This window comes from Corvus moneduloides, chromosome 16, assembly GCF_009650955.1.
Source record: "Corvus moneduloides isolate bCorMon1 chromosome 16, bCorMon1.pri, whole genome shotgun sequence".
In the NCBI taxonomy this organism is placed as follows: Eukaryota; Metazoa; Chordata; class Aves; order Passeriformes; family Corvidae; genus Corvus; species Corvus moneduloides.
The window spans coordinates 12,186,356-12,204,013 of NC_045491.1; the positions used below are offsets into that span (position 1 = coordinate 12,186,356).

The 17,658-nt window shown below is 40.5% G+C and overlaps 1 long non-coding RNA gene across 2 annotated transcripts in view; it reads left to right on the forward strand.

The window, feature by feature from the left end:
* The window catches only part of LOC116452201, a 28,096-nt gene extending 13,270 nt beyond the window's left edge, over nt 1–14,826 (forward strand). For both annotated transcript variants that reach the window (XR_004243432.1, XR_004243431.1), the window contains 2 exons: nt 12,793–12,836; nt 13,486–14,826. This is a non-coding gene — a long non-coding RNA (uncharacterized LOC116452201). The remainder of the gene's footprint in view (nt 1–12,792; nt 12,837–13,485) is intronic.
* Nucleotides 14,827–17,658: the final 2,832 nt, after the last annotated feature.

The window sequence follows — 17,658 nt, forward strand, 5'->3', positions numbered from 1 at the left end:
CAAAACCATTTTGGAAAATAAAACACAAAATATGCAACTGGGTTAAGGTATTGAATAAAAATAACACCAAACAGTCGCCTACGGAGGCTTTCTCCTGTGATCCTAAGTCACAATGTATTACCAAAAGTCAAAGTGATCTTTAGCAGAAAGAATGAAAGACATGATCACAAACCTCAGGTGACCCTCCTCGTGCTAAGAGTGACAGACTCTGCAGCAGGGTCTGTGTTGAGCGAATGCCACAGTCAGAAAAACAAAGTTAGGAAGTTCATGGTCATTCACACAGCAAAGTAAATTAATAACTGCACAAGAGATAACACAATGTGAACAAAGACATCAAGTTGTTGCTAGCAGGTTTTCCATTAGAGTGAGAGGATGAATTCCTCTTTCTAAATTATGCTAATCCTTTTGCTAGCACATTGCTGGTTCTTTGTGTTTCACTTGAACACTCAAAACTCAGAAAGAAGTTAAATAAGGTTCCTTCAAAAGAAAAAGCTAGTTAAAAAATTAGGAGACTTGAAGAACCAGAAGGAAAAAAAAAGTAAAAAACAACCCCCAAACAGATGGAAGTCAAATATCTCGCTTTAGGGGTGAGTGTTATTCCCGACAGTCCAAACCAAAGATGTTCCGTGGTTTGTTTCAAGACAAGAAAAAATGTGTATATTTAGGATGGTGATATCAGAATGCTCTCAGCATTATTTTGGGAGACATTTATAGACTGTGATAGGTTTCCAGAAAGACAAAGTATTTTAGTAACATGTCTTTATATCTGTCACAAAGAATCTTTCACAACTGCTGTTAAAAACCCCTAGCTGAGAAACAGTGTTAAGACTCCCTGTTATACTATTCATTTGTTTGAATGATAAGATTTAATATACACACTTTGGAAAGTAACTTACAGCAAGCAGCTATCACATCATACAATAATGAGGATGGGTAGAAAAACTCATTAAAATCAGATCTTACCATATGAAAATTATGATAACTTATATACAGGCTAATTATTTAATAATGTACAGCTGTTAAATTAACTACTACTAATTACTATTAGAAATTACTACCAGAAGTTCATGGGGTTTTAGAAATACAAGATATAATTGTGGTGTAAGTGGAAAGTAGGAATACATCCCCGGTTTCATCACTGATCTTAATTTGTGCCATTTTATCCATGAAGACATATGATCTCATTAAACATTCCACTATAAATAGTCCAACATTTGGTTTCCTCCAAGACGCCCATCTTTAACTGAAGAAAAACATAGTCGGGGTTTTAATTTAGGAAAACATTCAAGTGCATGCTTAATTTTTCCCCAATCACAAAAATTCTCAGCTTCTGATTAACTTTAAGTGGGACAGATTTATGCATTTAAACATAACTCCATGTCCAAGACTGTCCCAACGGGTTTCTCTTCTTTAATCACTCTATGCTGCATCAGCCCTTGTTTCTCCCTCCTCTAATACCCAGGACCATGAACAAGGGACTAAGTTTTGTCGGCTTGGAACACAGTAGAAGTGCTCAGCTCTCTGAGCAAAACTGTATCACCACTTGTGGACTAAATCCTCATTCTTTCATGAGCTGGTGTGAAGGCAGACATCTCCTGTGAGCAGACCTAAACCCCAAATTAGGCACCACATACCAACATTGTAAGAATCAGGAGTTCATCAGGAATATTTTCCTAGAGACAGCAAATACAGGACTATGGTGTCTCGTAGCTAAAACACTTGGACAAGAAGTTGGAGATAGGTGTTTCAGGGCTTTGAAAGCCTGAGGGAATTTAAACCTTCTTCTGCAGAAATTTAGAGACCGGGAACCTAAGAATCTGCAGAAAGGTAAAAGTAGCCCCAGAGTTTCACCTGCAGGGAACAGGAGAGGCCTGAGCTTGATTTCTGCTGCTTTGATTACTGCTTTAGTTTTACATATACCATGACTTGGTACAAAAAGAGTAAATAATCTTGAAGTCTAAAACCTGAAAGACACTGTGTGACTCTTTCAGTACTGTTTAAAACATATTAAATAGTTTGCCAGTAGGTGAAGAAATTCTGCAAGAGCACTAATATTTTTGCAACGTTGATTAGCTAGGATAATCCAGCCATGATTAATTTTCTAGTGTTTGATGACTCCCTATCTGCTCTCTACTTTCCCCAAAAAACATTTTGCTGTTCTTTTAGCACATAGTGAGATTTCACAGAGAGCTTCTCATAAAATGAACCTACTCAAGGCTATTTTGTGAAAAGCATGACATTCATTTTGCATTTATGGTAATGTTTAAATAAATACGCTCTCCAAAGTGTTTTGCAAGACCCTGGAGTGCTGCACAGAGTGGATAGATGGCTTCCAGTCATCTTCAGCACAGAAAGCAGATTAACATGGCAGAGCAGCCAGGGAGGAGCATGTGGAGAACTTACTGGAATGACAGTCCTGATGTGATAAAGATGCTAACAACAGCTATTAAAGAGGTCAAAATAAAAAGAGATTTAGAGAAAGAAGTTACAAGAGCTGGAGACTTAGAACTGCTCTCTCACTACCTTCGAACCTGTGCTACCACAGGTGAGCAAACTTGCATTGAGGGACACGTTTGTCCAAGGGAGGAGGAAAAAAACACTCTCAGAAGTAATTAGGAACTGCACAAATTCATCTGAGCTTGAAATAAATTCTCAAAGGATTTGTTTAATCAAAAACAACAAAAGTGCATCAGTGTTTCTCCTTCAGTTCATGGGGAGGATTGAAGGGAATAGGGCTGGGGTGGTAATTAATGCAGTATCTCTATAGCTCAAGGGATGGTAGCCCTGCAAACCATTATTTATTTAATAAAAGAAATAAAATATTAATTTTCTCATCCTGGCAAAGCAAACATATTGAGCATTTTCTGTTGCATTTATATTGAGGTGAGCCAACAGATTGGAGATTCAATACTATTAAATATAGATAAATATGAGATTTTCTTGTATATTTTGGAGAGTTGTACAAGGCTTAACAAGTACAGAGCAACCCGTTCCCTCCTGTTATTGTATAAGAGAGAAAAGAGGGAGATGCGACATTTGCAACAGACTGGGAAAGAGGTTCTCTGTGGATACAGGAAGGAGGGCTTTAGGAATTGATCAAAAGCCACTAAAACCATACAATGAGGCCTCCATTTTGACTCAAGCCTCAAAAAGAGGAGCAAGAGGCCAGATATGACAAAAGGAATAAGAGTGTCATAAGAATGAAATAATAAGTGCTTGTGAGAAAGATTGTAGGGCACCTCAGATTAGTTCTAAAGAAAGTTATTCAGGAAAAATTAAATTTGGGATACAAGGTTTAGGAGAGGGTTTTCTGCCATTGTTTTAGATGTTAGAAAAATAAAAATTAAAAGACAAAACAGACTGCAGTTGTCAGAAAGAGATGCCAAAATTCAGGTCAGGATTTCAGAAGCATGAAAGGAACAAAAGTGTGGATTTAAGGGGCCTGAAAGACAGACAACAGATTTAAAACTTGGATGAGAATGAAAAGAGACCTAACTATGAACACTAAGAAGCCAAGAGAGGACATGGTAATCAAAAATAAGGAAGTGAAAGCATGAAGAAAAATGCTTGAAACACTGAGATTGATGAGGAGGTAGCACTTTAAAATAGTTGAAAAGCACCACAGGTTACAGGCAGACAAAAAAACGAGGAAAGCGATTCCAAGGCACGAAGTGAAGCAGAGAGACCAAACCCTCAATCAAGGGAGATTTTCTAAGAACTTTTGCTAACTCAGAGCTTTGCTTTACTGCATTACAGTCAGTAGTTAGCAGCTGCACAGAGCTGGTAACCAGCTGGCAGGGCTGCATTTACTGCATTGCACCTCTGTGTCACTGCTACTCGACAGTCACAGCATCCCCAGCTCCACCCTGGAGCCGCCCAGGGACAGCAGAACAGGGCAGTGTTTTATAGGGGATATTCCCTGTTCCAGAGCTGGAGCTGCAGGAGCCACAGGTCTGTGGGCTCAGCCTGCATTTCTTACTCCACCACGTTTAAGGCAGAGATTCAGTTTCATTTTCAGTCATTCAACCACCAGCAATTTACAGCGACACCGGATATCTGCTGGCTGCAGCTCCCAATTAATCTGAGGAACGGGAGAGCTTGGCTGTGCTGATGGTGTAAACAAGCCAGTTAGGAGCATGTCAGGCTTTGTTCAGCCAGGAATCACATCCTTGTTGTGAGCTGAAGCATCACACCTGCATCTTTTAGGTGAACTGACAAATTGCTGCTGTGTAAATCTGCCCTTTGAACGTAAAACCAAGCCTCTCCTGAGGCTGACTGACAATGTGTGAGAAAGGGAAAGTGAAACAAAAAACAGACATGCCAAACTTGTGATATCTCACATGGCAAGATATCCTTGCACCAGGGAGTGTGACTCTGTCCATGAGGCAGGATTGCTCACAAACACCACGTAGGTCATATAAGTCTGTATCCCAACACAGAGAGAAGGTGTTTCTCTAAGCAGTCTTAGTAATTACAAAAGCTGAAATAGAGGAAATTGTCAGTGCCACCTCTGATTCCCCAGAGAAATGAGTAAAATAATGTCTGACAGTCATCAGAAATGCTGGACCTTCATTCCAATCCTAGTACCATTCAAGCAAAATGCCCTGTTGTAATTAACCACACACACACTCCTGTGGTCCGTGGATGAGTAGCAGTGGGAGTAATTTCCATAGGAACAGTGTTGTCCTTCTGAAAAGCCCAGTCATGCCATCAAGGATCTTTACAAGGGTGCCCTGGCATTCCTGCCCCACCTGAAGACACAAACTGGTTTCACAGTATTGGCTGGGCCGTGGCAACAGTGTCCCTTGCACTCTGTGTGTCTCCACAATCCCAGGTACAGCTGAGGAAGATGCAGATCTGTTGCCTGTGAGGTCTTAGCTCATGTCCCTAAAACCCCTGACAGCTTTGGGGGTGCAGTAACAGAGTGAGACAGTATCAAAATGCTTTTGACCTCTCCAGGCATCAAAACTATTCAATACTGTTTGGGGGTGTGAACCTGTCAGCTGAGAGACCTCTCTCACCTGACTCTGAAGGTATCATCTGCAAGTCTCTGGGCGACTTCTGATGGTGTTTTACAACCTTCACTGTAAAAATCTTCTTCTGAATATCTAGTCTAAAGGTAGCTTTGTCTGATTTTCTGTGACAGTCCTCATGTCCTCTAAGAGTGTTTGTGTCCCACCTGGGTGATTACCTGAGCATGGGCACGAATTAGATCTAAATCCTCCTTTGATATTCAACATCATACTCTGTTTCTTCTTACAGGTTCTATGCACACTATTAAACAATTTAAGTCACAATCAGCCAAACAACATATGGTGGGGTTTAACATTCTACACTTCGTTAAAGTGCATTATGCTGAACCAGAGACGGTGGCTGAATGCATCTATTTAGGGATTTTGAAACATGACAGAGCATGGACAAAGGCAGGGGCATACAAACTGCATTGCCAAAATCCTTCCTGCTCCTTCTCATGCCAAAACCCCAGGAACAGCATATCCTATGCAGTCCTTGAGTTATGCAACAGTGTGCAAAAGCTGCTGCTTTTAGATCTGTTCAAGGATTTCTGCCTTGATCTCTGACACATTGACCATGACTTGTTGCCTCAGGAGGAATAGGTTTTCCTATCATCTGGTGACCCTCATTCACCAGTGTTTTAACACACCTGCTCAGTTGTATTGTTCAACATGAGGAGTTAAACCAGAGCCCATCATGATATTTCCTCTGATGAGAAGCCAAGCTGCAAGGTCCTCAACAGCTATCAAACAATGATGTCTACACAGCTGAGTCTGAGGGAAACAAAACCAGCATATTTTGAAATTTTGCAAATTGTAAAACCTAAATTTTAAAGTCCTGTATTTTTCCACTTATTTTAAAATTGATAGCTCTAAGAAGGCAGTGAGAGGGCAAGATGTACCTCTAACATCTAATAAATCATCATTCTCAACTAAACATGATGGATCCTAACTCATCAGAGTTTTAAGAATTAAATATTTAAGAATTAAGTAAGTAATCAAGACACAACCAAAAGAGTTTTAAGTATGACTACATTATATATACAGTTTTACTTTAAGATTAAAGCAGGATAAATCACTTAATCCATCAAAATCAGATAAGAAAGGAGCTTCAGGATCTATAATTCAGTGAGTTGCAAAAATAGAACTTAATTGCCTGAAACTGTGCTCTGATCCATATACTTCCATGGACAAATGCAATTACTGCCACTTGTAAACAAGCTAATTGATGTGAGAGAATATAGTTCAGAATATCTTATATGTGAACAACATTTTACAAAAAACACAGAGACCTGAGCAATGATCAGTAGTAATCATCACAGTCCCATTGGAACAGATAAAACTAAGCTGCTCTGTTTGCATCAGCTGAGAGCCTGGTTCAGTTTTCCTTAAAATAATAAAAACATGTCCTCTCACCGAGCAAAATAAATTAGCTATTCAAGCTCTTGAAAAAAACTCTCACTAACACAAAGGTAAAAAACCTTTTCTTAGATGAGGCAATCAAAAATCTTAGAGCAACTTCAAGCTCTGAACTCTTATCAGTGATTGCTCAGTCGTTACGCAGACACCTCTCAGGACAGAAGCATCCAAAATGGCAGCAGTTATATTGCATATAAAACGACAAATGCTAGCAATTCCTGATTTTTGCCATCAGACTCATAAATTAAGATGGCAAAAGACCTTGTGATCAACCTGTCAGACATTTTCGGGAAGAAAAAAGTCATGGGATTGCAGTTAATTCATTCGTCCTTGAACTGCAGGGCAACAGTAGCAAAATACACAATTCTGAGGATGTTTTAATCTGCTTACTGTATACTCTATCTTATGTCTGTCTACTTTTTAAACCCTAGAGACACATGCCCTCATATGCCCCCATCTGATGTTACCTTTCCTGTTGTATCAGCCAAGTTGGTAATCTTACTGAAAAAAAAAATTCTTTCTACAAGGTGTGTTTTATTGCTATTAATTATAAAATTCAATAAACCAGTCTCCTCAAAGACCAAAAAGAATTTCAATATAAGTTCCTGTTTCTGGTTAAAAATTAATTTTTTAGTCACATTTAATATAATACATTTCGTTTTAATTTCTTGCCCCTTAAAAATGTTGGCTTTCTCCAAAATGTGATTTGCCCAAAAGTGGCACCTACACAACAAGTGGGTGGAAAGGCTAGAATTTTCTGTTTACAAACTGTCTTTGAACAGTCGATACACTTTACAAAATGTGTTTGGCACCGGGTGAATACAATGTACACACATCACAAAATAAGAACAACTTGTCTGGATTTTATGAAATTGCTTTCACGTAAATTATCTGTCAATTTTCTTTGTTCCTTGTAATGCCTGGCTCAAATTATGCTGAAGTCATTAGAAAGGTACTGACTCCCCTTGGTTTTGCACCAGGTTGTACACATTCAGCATATAGAGCTGGCTAAATAAATCAGAGATACCTTCAGTATACTATTCATTTGTTAATTTTATGTTTTAATGTCTAAACTCTTCTAGAAATAATATTGTCCTTCATTCAGATCTAAATCCTGTTCACTTGTAAAGAAAAGAAAAAAACTAAAGAAGCATTGGACCAAAATTACCTTTCCTTTGTTCTCTGGGTACATCATGGAATCATCAAGTTTGGAGGAGATCTTCAAGATCATCCAGTCCAAGCACCAACCCAGCACCACCATAATCACCCCTAAGCCACATCCCCAAGTGTCACGTCCAGAGGCCTCCCAAATGCTTCCAGAGACAACGACCTCACCACCTCCCTGGGCAACTTATTCCAATGCCAGACCACTCTTTGAGTGAGAAAAAACTTTCAAATATCTCATCTGAAACTCACCTGTCTCATCCTTTCACTTGAGACATGGCAGGAGATATCAAACCCCTACCTGGCTGCACCCTCATTTCAGGGAGTTGTACATTGATAAGACCCCCCTGAGCCTCCTTTTCTCTGGGCTAAACACCCCCAGCTTTGTCAGCCACTCCTCATAAGATGTGTTTTCCAGACCCTTCCCCAGCTCCATTCCCTTCTCTGGACCTTCTCCAGCACCTCAATGTCTTTCTTGCACTGAAGGGCCAGAACTGGACAGAGCATTCAAGGCATGGCCTCAGCAGTGCCCAGCGCAAGGGACAGTCACTGCCCTTGTCCTGCTGGCCACACTATCCTTGATACAGACCAGGAGGTCATTGGCCTTCTTGGCCACCTGGGCACACACTGGCTCTTCACCTTACTGGACCTTATGCAGTTGCCCTCAGCCCATTGACCCAGCCTGTCAAGATGTGATCTCATACTTGGTAAAATATGGGAGAACAACAATATTTCTTGGGTTTGCTGCCATGAAATACATCCCACTGATGACTTTCTTGCCATTTCCTAATTGTGTTGAGTAGAAGAGTGGCCAGTGTGTGGGAACAGTTGCTCACACATAATTTCAGAGGCTTGGGCACTACCTGTTCAAAAGACATTTCTGGCAGTCAGAGACAGCTCCCTATCCCAGGCAGAAGGGCTCACCTTGCCTTCACAAGGATGGCCAAGAGAGCTGCAATGTAAACAAATACATTTAGGACCCTCTCTGAGCTCTCAGCAGCTTTCTTGCTCTCACCTTGTGAAAGGATTTTCCCAGTGTCCTACTGCTAGCACAGAGCTGGCAGAAAAGCCACTGTGCACTCACAAACTTTTGTAAAGGAACAGTTTCCCATGAACAAAACTGCTAGCTGGGACTTTTTATACTTGCAATGGTCCACTGCACAGGATCAAGGGCTTTTAACTGTTGCTGTGAAGAGCATCTATTCTATGTAAAACGTCACAGAAGGAACCTGGCATTTGATATAATTTCTTACAGATATCACAATACTCCCTCCTGTATACCCTGCCAAAATACTTGCAACCAAGTGAATTTGACTGAAAACTTGGCATAGGACTTCCATTAATTATTTTCAATTCACTGAATAGGTAGATTAGTCAGGGAAAAAGCACAGTATATACGGGCAAGTCAGTGAGCCAATCACTGGCAGATGCCTTGCCTCAGAATTAAAGTATTTTGACCTTTCAGGGCAGATAGTTTAAGGAAAATGGAAGTTTAACAACAATGCTTCAATTGTTAAGATGTTACAATCAGTACACCACGTGTGAAAGGTTCTCTCACAAAAGAAGACACTCTCAGCATGGTGAAATGACAAGCTTTTAATACAAACAGTATTTGGCTACTGCAAATAAAGGCAAAGAAAATGTGTATTTCACATTAGATTGCACAGGTAAAGTGAAAATCAGGGTGTTTCTCCAAATCTGCAAAGAAAATCAGGGGGAGAGGCTGCAAAGAAAAGACATCTCTTTAATCATCCTGGATCTGCCTGGCCTCTGCCTGCCTCAAGGACAGATATTCACTGAGGGAAACTGGCAGGAAAGATCATTTCACCAGACCTTTGGATCTGACAGTGTTACAAGAGGGCAAATACCACCTAACACCCATGTTAGTTCAAAATAAAATCCTTCCCACTGCTTAAACACACATTTCATCTTCTAACAAGTGCAGAAATTCTTTCTTTCATCCTAGATTTTCTCCATCCACAGCCAGAGCGAATGATGCCACTCTCAAAGTGCCTGTGACACAGGCACAGCTCTGCTGTGGCTCCCTAGCATTCCCACATGTGCAGATTGATCTGTTTGCTCTTAGCACCGCTCAGCTCATGCCACAGCTGCATTTCACTCCGTGCTGGGGTGGTAAAACTGCTGTTACAGCCACGATATGAGCTTTGTCTTATGAAAGGAAGATTGTAGAGCAGAGTCATATTTTATAGCACAGCAGTTAAAACAGCTGGGAAATTCAGAAACCTGATAATGGAACTGTCAACTGCTTTTCTGCATTTCCCAACTTCCATTCCTCTAATGAAAAATATTCCCTCTGCTTTCATATCATACCTCTCCTATTCTTTTATCACTTTACATAAATCACTCTTTCACTCTCTGGATGAATCAAACTTTTTTTGTCTAAGTACCTGAAAGCCTGTCATGACTATCCAGTGTAGAAATGACAAGCACAAATGCAGCCCAGGACATTGCATAGTCTGTCACACACTCAGCTGTAAGGCCCCTTCCAACCCAGGCTATTACATGATCTATGATCCTTTTGGATTTGTTTTAGTCTTCATGGAACCTGACACAAAATTTGATTTTTAAAAGTATTAAGCAGCTTGCTAGGAAATATTAATCAACTAATTTTAATCATATCACTGGCAAAATACTCACACTGCCTTTTAAATGATGGAAATTCACCTTTAACTGGTCTACATTCAACAGCTGAAAAATAATATTATACCAAAATACTTTATAAAGCAAGAGTCAGAGTAACTAGAGGCTGTTCTAGTTGATGCCAAAATAGCTTGAAACAACAAACTAAAGTGTAAGATATTGCTCAGCACACAGGCTTACAAAGGTATTTCACTGTATACTAGAGGATTCTTACAAACTTAGACATTTTCTTCAAGCACAATGTTCCCAGAGATTTTTTGATCATGTTGGATAGAAAGAAGTGCAGCTTATATAAATACTTTGGCAATTCTGATAGCCAAATAATCTTTCCTCAATTACTCTTCTTTTTATTGTTTTTTTTTTTTTTAATAATCAATTACTTTATTTTAGCTATTTTTCTACTCTAATAGGAGGGTTAGATTCTCCATCACATAAAGGATGTTATATAACACTTCCATGATGTCAAGTAGACTCAATGGATGTAAACACCCTTTAAAGAGGCCTCCCTGGTTGGTTTAAATCTCTGTAAAGCAAAATACCAGTCCCATTCTAACTGCAGTACAAAGGGAAATTTGGATGTGATTGAGAGCATCTGACTACAGATGCCAGAACAGTTGTGTTTTGTAATACATGTGGCACAGCTGCTTCCTTATCACAAGACCCGAGACAAATACACCACACATGGAAGGGCAGAGCTGCCTTCCCTCCTGCCTCCTAACAAATCCCCCTGCATGGGGTACTTTCCATGGGCCATCACAGCACAGAAACTGTCCAAAGTACAAGACACAAGGAATTGGTACCAAACCATCACTCCCTGAATGTTATTTTCCACAGGCAGCAGGAAGGACATTCGCTCCTTGAGGCACCTTTATGTGGAATAACACAAATAATTTCTCCAGGAGCTAATGGGGTGCAGCCAGTCAGACCCTGATTTGGAAAACCCTGGGGTGCCATTTTCCAGGCACTCTTGTGCAATGAGTCTGCAGGAAAGCTCTCATTCACACACAAGGAGAAAGCCCTTTCTAATCTACTTTTGGCCAGGGAACACCATATTATTGAGTGAGCTCTGCAGTTTGGTCACTAGGATGATATCAAAACCTACCCAAACACACTAAAATTTCAGTGTTACTGGGTACACATGACACACAGAGTTTGATCAGCATCAACCTTCTAAGAGAGTAAAGTACCTAGACAGGTTCCTAGAAGGAACCACATTTTGAGCAAGATTTTACTGTCAACATGTGATCACTAATCCAGTTGTGCTTCACAGGTTTCCATTTTGAAACCTACTTCGATATTTTGCTGTTCAGAATACATGTGAAAGGGTAGAAATGTTCCACTAATGAAGATTTTACTATTTGATTTGAAAATTACAGTACCATAACTACAATTTTAAGCCAAGTTTTCCAGTAATTCTCACAGAATTTTCTGCTTTCTGTGTGAATATTCTCCAGTTCACGCGATGATCATCATCCACACAACAAGTGCTTATATATTTAGGGGTGAACACAAAAGATGTCTGTGTCCAAAGCTGAGAGATGGAATGGCAACACAACTCCCTCAGCCTCTGGGCTGCTCAGGAAAATGAAAAGAGTGAAGAAAATTGGGTGGTTCTAGCACGAATCAGATGTTAGTACCGAACTAAAACTGATTCTCTTGACTGAAGGCTGGACAGCACACAGTGACAGTGAGGAGAGAAGAAGAAAGGTAGATTTCAAAGACAACCTCTGCTGTCAGAAATCCAGAGGCTTTGTTCAGAATCTGACAGAGCAAAGGTGGGTCAGCGATGTATGAAAGAAAAAGGGTTTGGCAGGGGCTTCATTTCTGTTCTCACTCAAGGCTGGGAACTCTTCGATTTTTTTTTTCCTTACAAGGTGACTTTCTATAAATTATACACAAGATTCTCCCTTTGTGACCCTAGCATAAAAATACAAAGGCCCAATCAGATTTACATTCATTGGATGATATCAGGCTGCTGTGATCCTTCAGGTGCAATAATATCAATATATCTACACCATTCTTCCCAGTCTGTTACCAACAAAAGCGTTATTTACAGTTCAAGTCTTTGATTTTAACTTGCCTAGAACAATTTCCTTTCCATGTTCCATAAAGGTGAGAATAGAAGGTATACAGGGTACAGGAAACTGTGATGAAAACATCTACAGAAATGGGCTTTGCCATACTGGATGTTGCCCTCTGGTCTGGTTTCTGGCAAGTTGTAATAATGTAACCTGACTGTCAGCTATCCTGACCTGTGGCTATTGTCACATACTTTCCCAAATCATCCACAAGATGCTGAATGAACTCGTCATAACTTATTTCTGTTATGCAACCACGTGAAGAAATACAACTCCGTATCATGGTCTGATGGCCCAGAATAACTGCAGAAATGACTCAGTATCCAGGGAAAACTTTCAAGCTTGCAAAAACATGACATTTTCCTGGAAAGCAACTGTTAAACTCTGACTAATGCATTCTCCTCTTTTCTTCTCCTTTTTTTTTTTTTTTTTTTTTTTTTTTTAATCTATCCATGCAGGTTTTGAAGCTCTGAATGCTCCTGGGCACTGAGAACAATGTGAGGTGAGGACTGTCGAATAATGTCTGAGCAAGTGGGAGCTCAGGCAGGACAATACTCTGTTATGTGATATTTTGGGAACATTTTGAGGAAATGTAGTGGTCCAAGGGCCTAGAGCCAGATATTTCCTTTGTGCCCAGGCAGTCCATATTGCCAGGGCACCTATTAGGTGTCCTGGAAGGACTGAAGCTTGGCCACCAAGTGATCTGCTTCTGCAAGCACAGCTCTTAGACTGGATGAGCCATCCTGCTGCCTGGCTTGGAGTCCCACGTGCTCCTGGCCAAACCAGGGAGAGCAGCTCTGAGGACTTCAGGAATCATGTCCCTGACACAAACCTAACAAAAGCAAAGCTCCTCTCTCTTGTCCCTCCATTCCAGCTGGAAAGCCTCCTGGCACCACATCCAGAAATGTATCTTGAGGGAAGTAAAATTAGGTCAGAGTGGACCCTAAGTATAACTAAATATTAAAAACCACACTTTGCTTCCCCACCACATTAACAATTGTGGTTGACTACCCAAAAGAGGGAAAATATATATCATCCCCATCCAGAACTCAGCTAGAATTTGCCCCTAGGAAGAGAAACAACAATGAATGTGACAGAGAAAGTTTAAATTTGTGAAAACATTCTGATACATAGTCCTCATTTTGTTTCAGGCTACTTCACACAATTCCAGTGTCCTGCATTAAAAAGTCCCCACATTCTAGGTACACATCATAGGAATGCCACGGAATTCACATAAGAAACTTTGATGTAGAGCTTAACACAAAATAGTACCAGTTGAGCATACTACAGGATCATAGACACCCCAGAGGAAGGTATGCAAAATCTATTTTGTTGGAAACAGCTTTTCACCTTGCGCTAAAGAAGTCAGCAGGCTGAGAACCAAGGGGCTCTGCTCTGGTCTGTTTGCCATGGAGGGAGCCTTGGGCAAACTCTATCCCTTCTCTCTTTCTCAGTGTCTGTGTTCCTGAGATAGATAAACAGGATCAGCATCACCAAGACACAGCAAGAACTTCTGAGACTCGTAGTGTGCCTTGAAACATTCAAAAACCACCACTGCTCCAGTCCTGACTTCCAACACCCATCATGAGAAAATTACCATATATTATTACCAAAACATAGGGCTGCTAAAGACAGCACATATTGTAATAGATAAGCAGGACTTTTAACTGCCTGAGCCATCAAGGGAAACTCTTCTCCCACTGACATGGCCTCCAGCTACGTATGGATGCAGCACTTGGTTTTCTCCAGAGCAATGGTGACATTTTAGATCATCTGCTGTGCTATAAATGGAATACTGTGAACTGCTGAACATTTGCTACCTGGAAGGTCATTTCCTGGTGCCTGAGTCATTAACTTCCCTGGACGACATTGCCATATCTGTAAGAAAAAGATGCAACATGCTGCTGATTTACGAGGCTGCTGTAGTGCTGGTATTTTAAACTACTCAGGTGTGAATGGCAAAGGCTGGCTGGTGTTTGAAATGCCTTCAGCAGTATTAGATCATTGGGGGTGATACTTGAAATACTTGTCTCTGAACTGGAGAAACAGATGGAACACTCAGTGATCAGGAATTGGCTGGATGGTTGCACACTAAGAGTTGTGGTCAATGGCTCGACATCCACGTGAAAAGGAGCAACAAGTGGTGTTTCTCAGGGGTCAGTACTGGGACTGGCAGTGTTCAACATCTTTGTCGAAAAACACACAAGTTCTGCTATACTGATTTTACAACTATAGCTATTAAATTATTAAAATCTAAACAAGAGACATACCAGGCTACCAAAACACTCAAGAAGAAGCTTTTTTCCAGTTCAAATCTGTAGCGACATGTCCTCCATGGAGGCTGACAATCAATAAACATGAGAACAAGAAATCAAGAAGTCTCTTGGGTAACACCTCATTACTCCACTGCTCACCCCTTTGGCTGGGAGGAAGAACAGTCCTCTCCTAACTAATCCCAATTCTCTTCTTTCAAAATAAAGAATGTAAATGAGTTTGACTGCAGTTAATGATGTGTCTGTTATTAGTAACACCCTGAATAGTTTCAAACCCTGACTGGGAATTTAACTCCTGGGGACTTGGCTTAGCAGGATCTCCTTTTATATTCCCTGCTCAGTGCAGACTGTAAAATGGCTTCAGAGTCCTCCCCAGGGACACTGATAGGGCCTGCACGCTTCATCACAGGCTATTACACACTCAAATTCACTGAGCTGAACATCTGTGGACAATATATATAACTTCAAAACATCCATGAAGCTCTTCAATCTGCCTGCAATTATTCAACTGTAATTCTGAAGGCATTTGCTGACAGAAAATAGGAATTTGGTATGAAATCCTTTTCTTCTGTGTTGTTTCTCTGGCTGTTCAGAGAGGCTGAAACAGAGGCTTTCAGTTTAAATTTTAAGACACAATTTTATGGTGTAAATAAGCTGGCCATCTTGAGTCGCGCTGGAAGCAGCCTCCTGAGACAGTTACCTGGGTAGGTAGGAGATCATTTTATCTTCACAAAAATGGCCTCATTTATAATGGCCAGGACTTTTAACTGTTTGTGCTGGGGTTACCAGCAGGAATAAACCACAGCTCCTTCACCCGCTTACCTATCACCATGTGGTTTGTGTCTCCCATGCCAACCGTTCTCAGCAATGGAGAGAAAAGGCTTTGCCAGGGGAATGCAGCCTCCCTGAGCTGTTTATCTTTCTGCATTGGCCGCACCACCAAAGAGACTCTTTCCCCTTCAGGAAAGCTGTTAAAATTACATGGAATAAATCTGGGCCCAGCTATTCCAGTTTGCTGAGTCCCAGAGGAAGATATTATTGAAGGGGACATGTAGTCTTGAATAGGACTTGCAGCATGTTTTCACTTGACTTTTTTTCTCTAACAATGGGGTCTTCACAGGAATTTAAATTTCATTTAAATATGGATTTTAGTGAAAGCGATTTTTTTAATTATAAGCACTTGAATAAGTTTTAAATATTTTCAGAATGTTTCCTTTTTTTCCATGAAGTAATTGTTATACTTCCTTGCATTTAATATCTGTTGAATAGCTTAGATATTTCTAACTAGAAGGTGGAACATTATATTTAAAACATTCATAATTTCTTTCCTCTCAGAAAATCTGCTTAGCAAATTATTTTTAAAAAAACCCCAAAACCCGAGCTCTGTGCTCATCCTGGCTTTGGAACAAAAAGTTCTCCAACTGTGGAATTTCCTTAAAGCCAAACAAAGGAAGTGCTGCCAAAATCTTGACTGCCTCTTTTGAAAACCTATAGTTCATGCAGTTCAATTGATTTCCATCAATTTGATCAGATAACATTTCATCTAATTAATTCTAGACAAATTCATGTGCCTTCAACAGAGAACTGGCTGCAGATTGAGGCTTTCTTTAGTTAATATGAAGACAAACCAGTTTATTATAATGTTCCTTGGGGTAATAAATCCACAATGACCTTAACCATGATTTTTTCTGTCAGTTCAGAAACATAATCTTCATCCTTGGTTAGCCTGGTGATTTAGTGTGTTCTTCAACTGCCCAGCAACAAATTATTTCATTTATGCCTTCCATTTGTTCTTCCAACATTGCTGATCCAGGTAATAAAGGATCACGTTCACAGCTATTATCCCTGGTTAATCCTTCATAATTTTCTACATGTTAAATCAGGGATATTATGCTGAATAGCATTTAATACAGGACCTTCACCGTGTGCTACAGACAAACTCAAAATAAAATGTGACCTTGACTGACACACAAGCCAGTTCAGATTCCAATTCTCCAAAAATACCTCATTTAGAAGCATTAAGTAGATGAGACAATGGCCCTTGTCCTTCCATGTAACTGTTGGTGTCCACAACACATTGACAACACTTTTAAAAAAATGCACTCCCTCACGATAGGAAGAAAACCATAAATGTCACAAGTTGCCTTCAGATGCTGTTTGCACACAGGCAACCTTGTTTGCATACAGGTACCTTGCTTTGTCCTTCATTAGTCACCTGAATTATGTTCTGCTCTCCTTGACCAATGTTCAGTGCTGAAATCTGCTTTCTCCCAAGGGATGCTTTTTATTTTTAGACCTTGTTTGCACAGACAGTCTGAAGAAATTGAACCCTAACAAGAAAAGAAGGCAAGAGCGGTAGTAAGTTTAGTTCAGAATTAAAGAGATCCAAGTCTTTTATTCCTCATCATTGTCACAGATGACATCAGAAACACTGAACAGCAATGGTACAGACTCAAAAAAACCCAGAATGGTTGAGGTTGGAAGGGACTTCTGGAGACCATCTCGTCCAACCCTCCTGCTCAGGCAGGGTCACTTAGACCAGGCTGCCAACAGCTGTGTCCAAACAGCTTCTGAATGTGCCCAAGGATGGAGACTCCACAGCCCCCAGGGTGACCTGTGCCAGTGCTCGGTCACCCTCACAGTGAAAAAGCGTTCCCTGATGTTCAGAGGGAACCTCCTGTGTGCTTGTGCCCATGGCCTCTTGTCATTCACTGAACACCAGCGAAGAGTCTGGCTGCTTTCTCTTTACATCCCCTGCTGGGTATCTGCACATGAGGCGATCACCCTGAGCCTTCCCTTCTCCAGGCTGGGTAGTCCCAGCTGTCTCAGCCTTGGTGAGGTACTCCAGACCCTTAAATCCTCTCAGAGGTCCTTTATCATCCTTAATCATCTCAGTACTCTCCAGTAGCTCTGTATCTTGACTAAGTAATTTCAGTAATTATTAAACTTTTTTTTTTTTGGGCAGAGAATACAAGCAGAAGAAGTGACTGTGATCTCAAGAGCACAAAGAAGTAAAAATATCCAAAAAAAAGACAAAGAAGAGATACACAC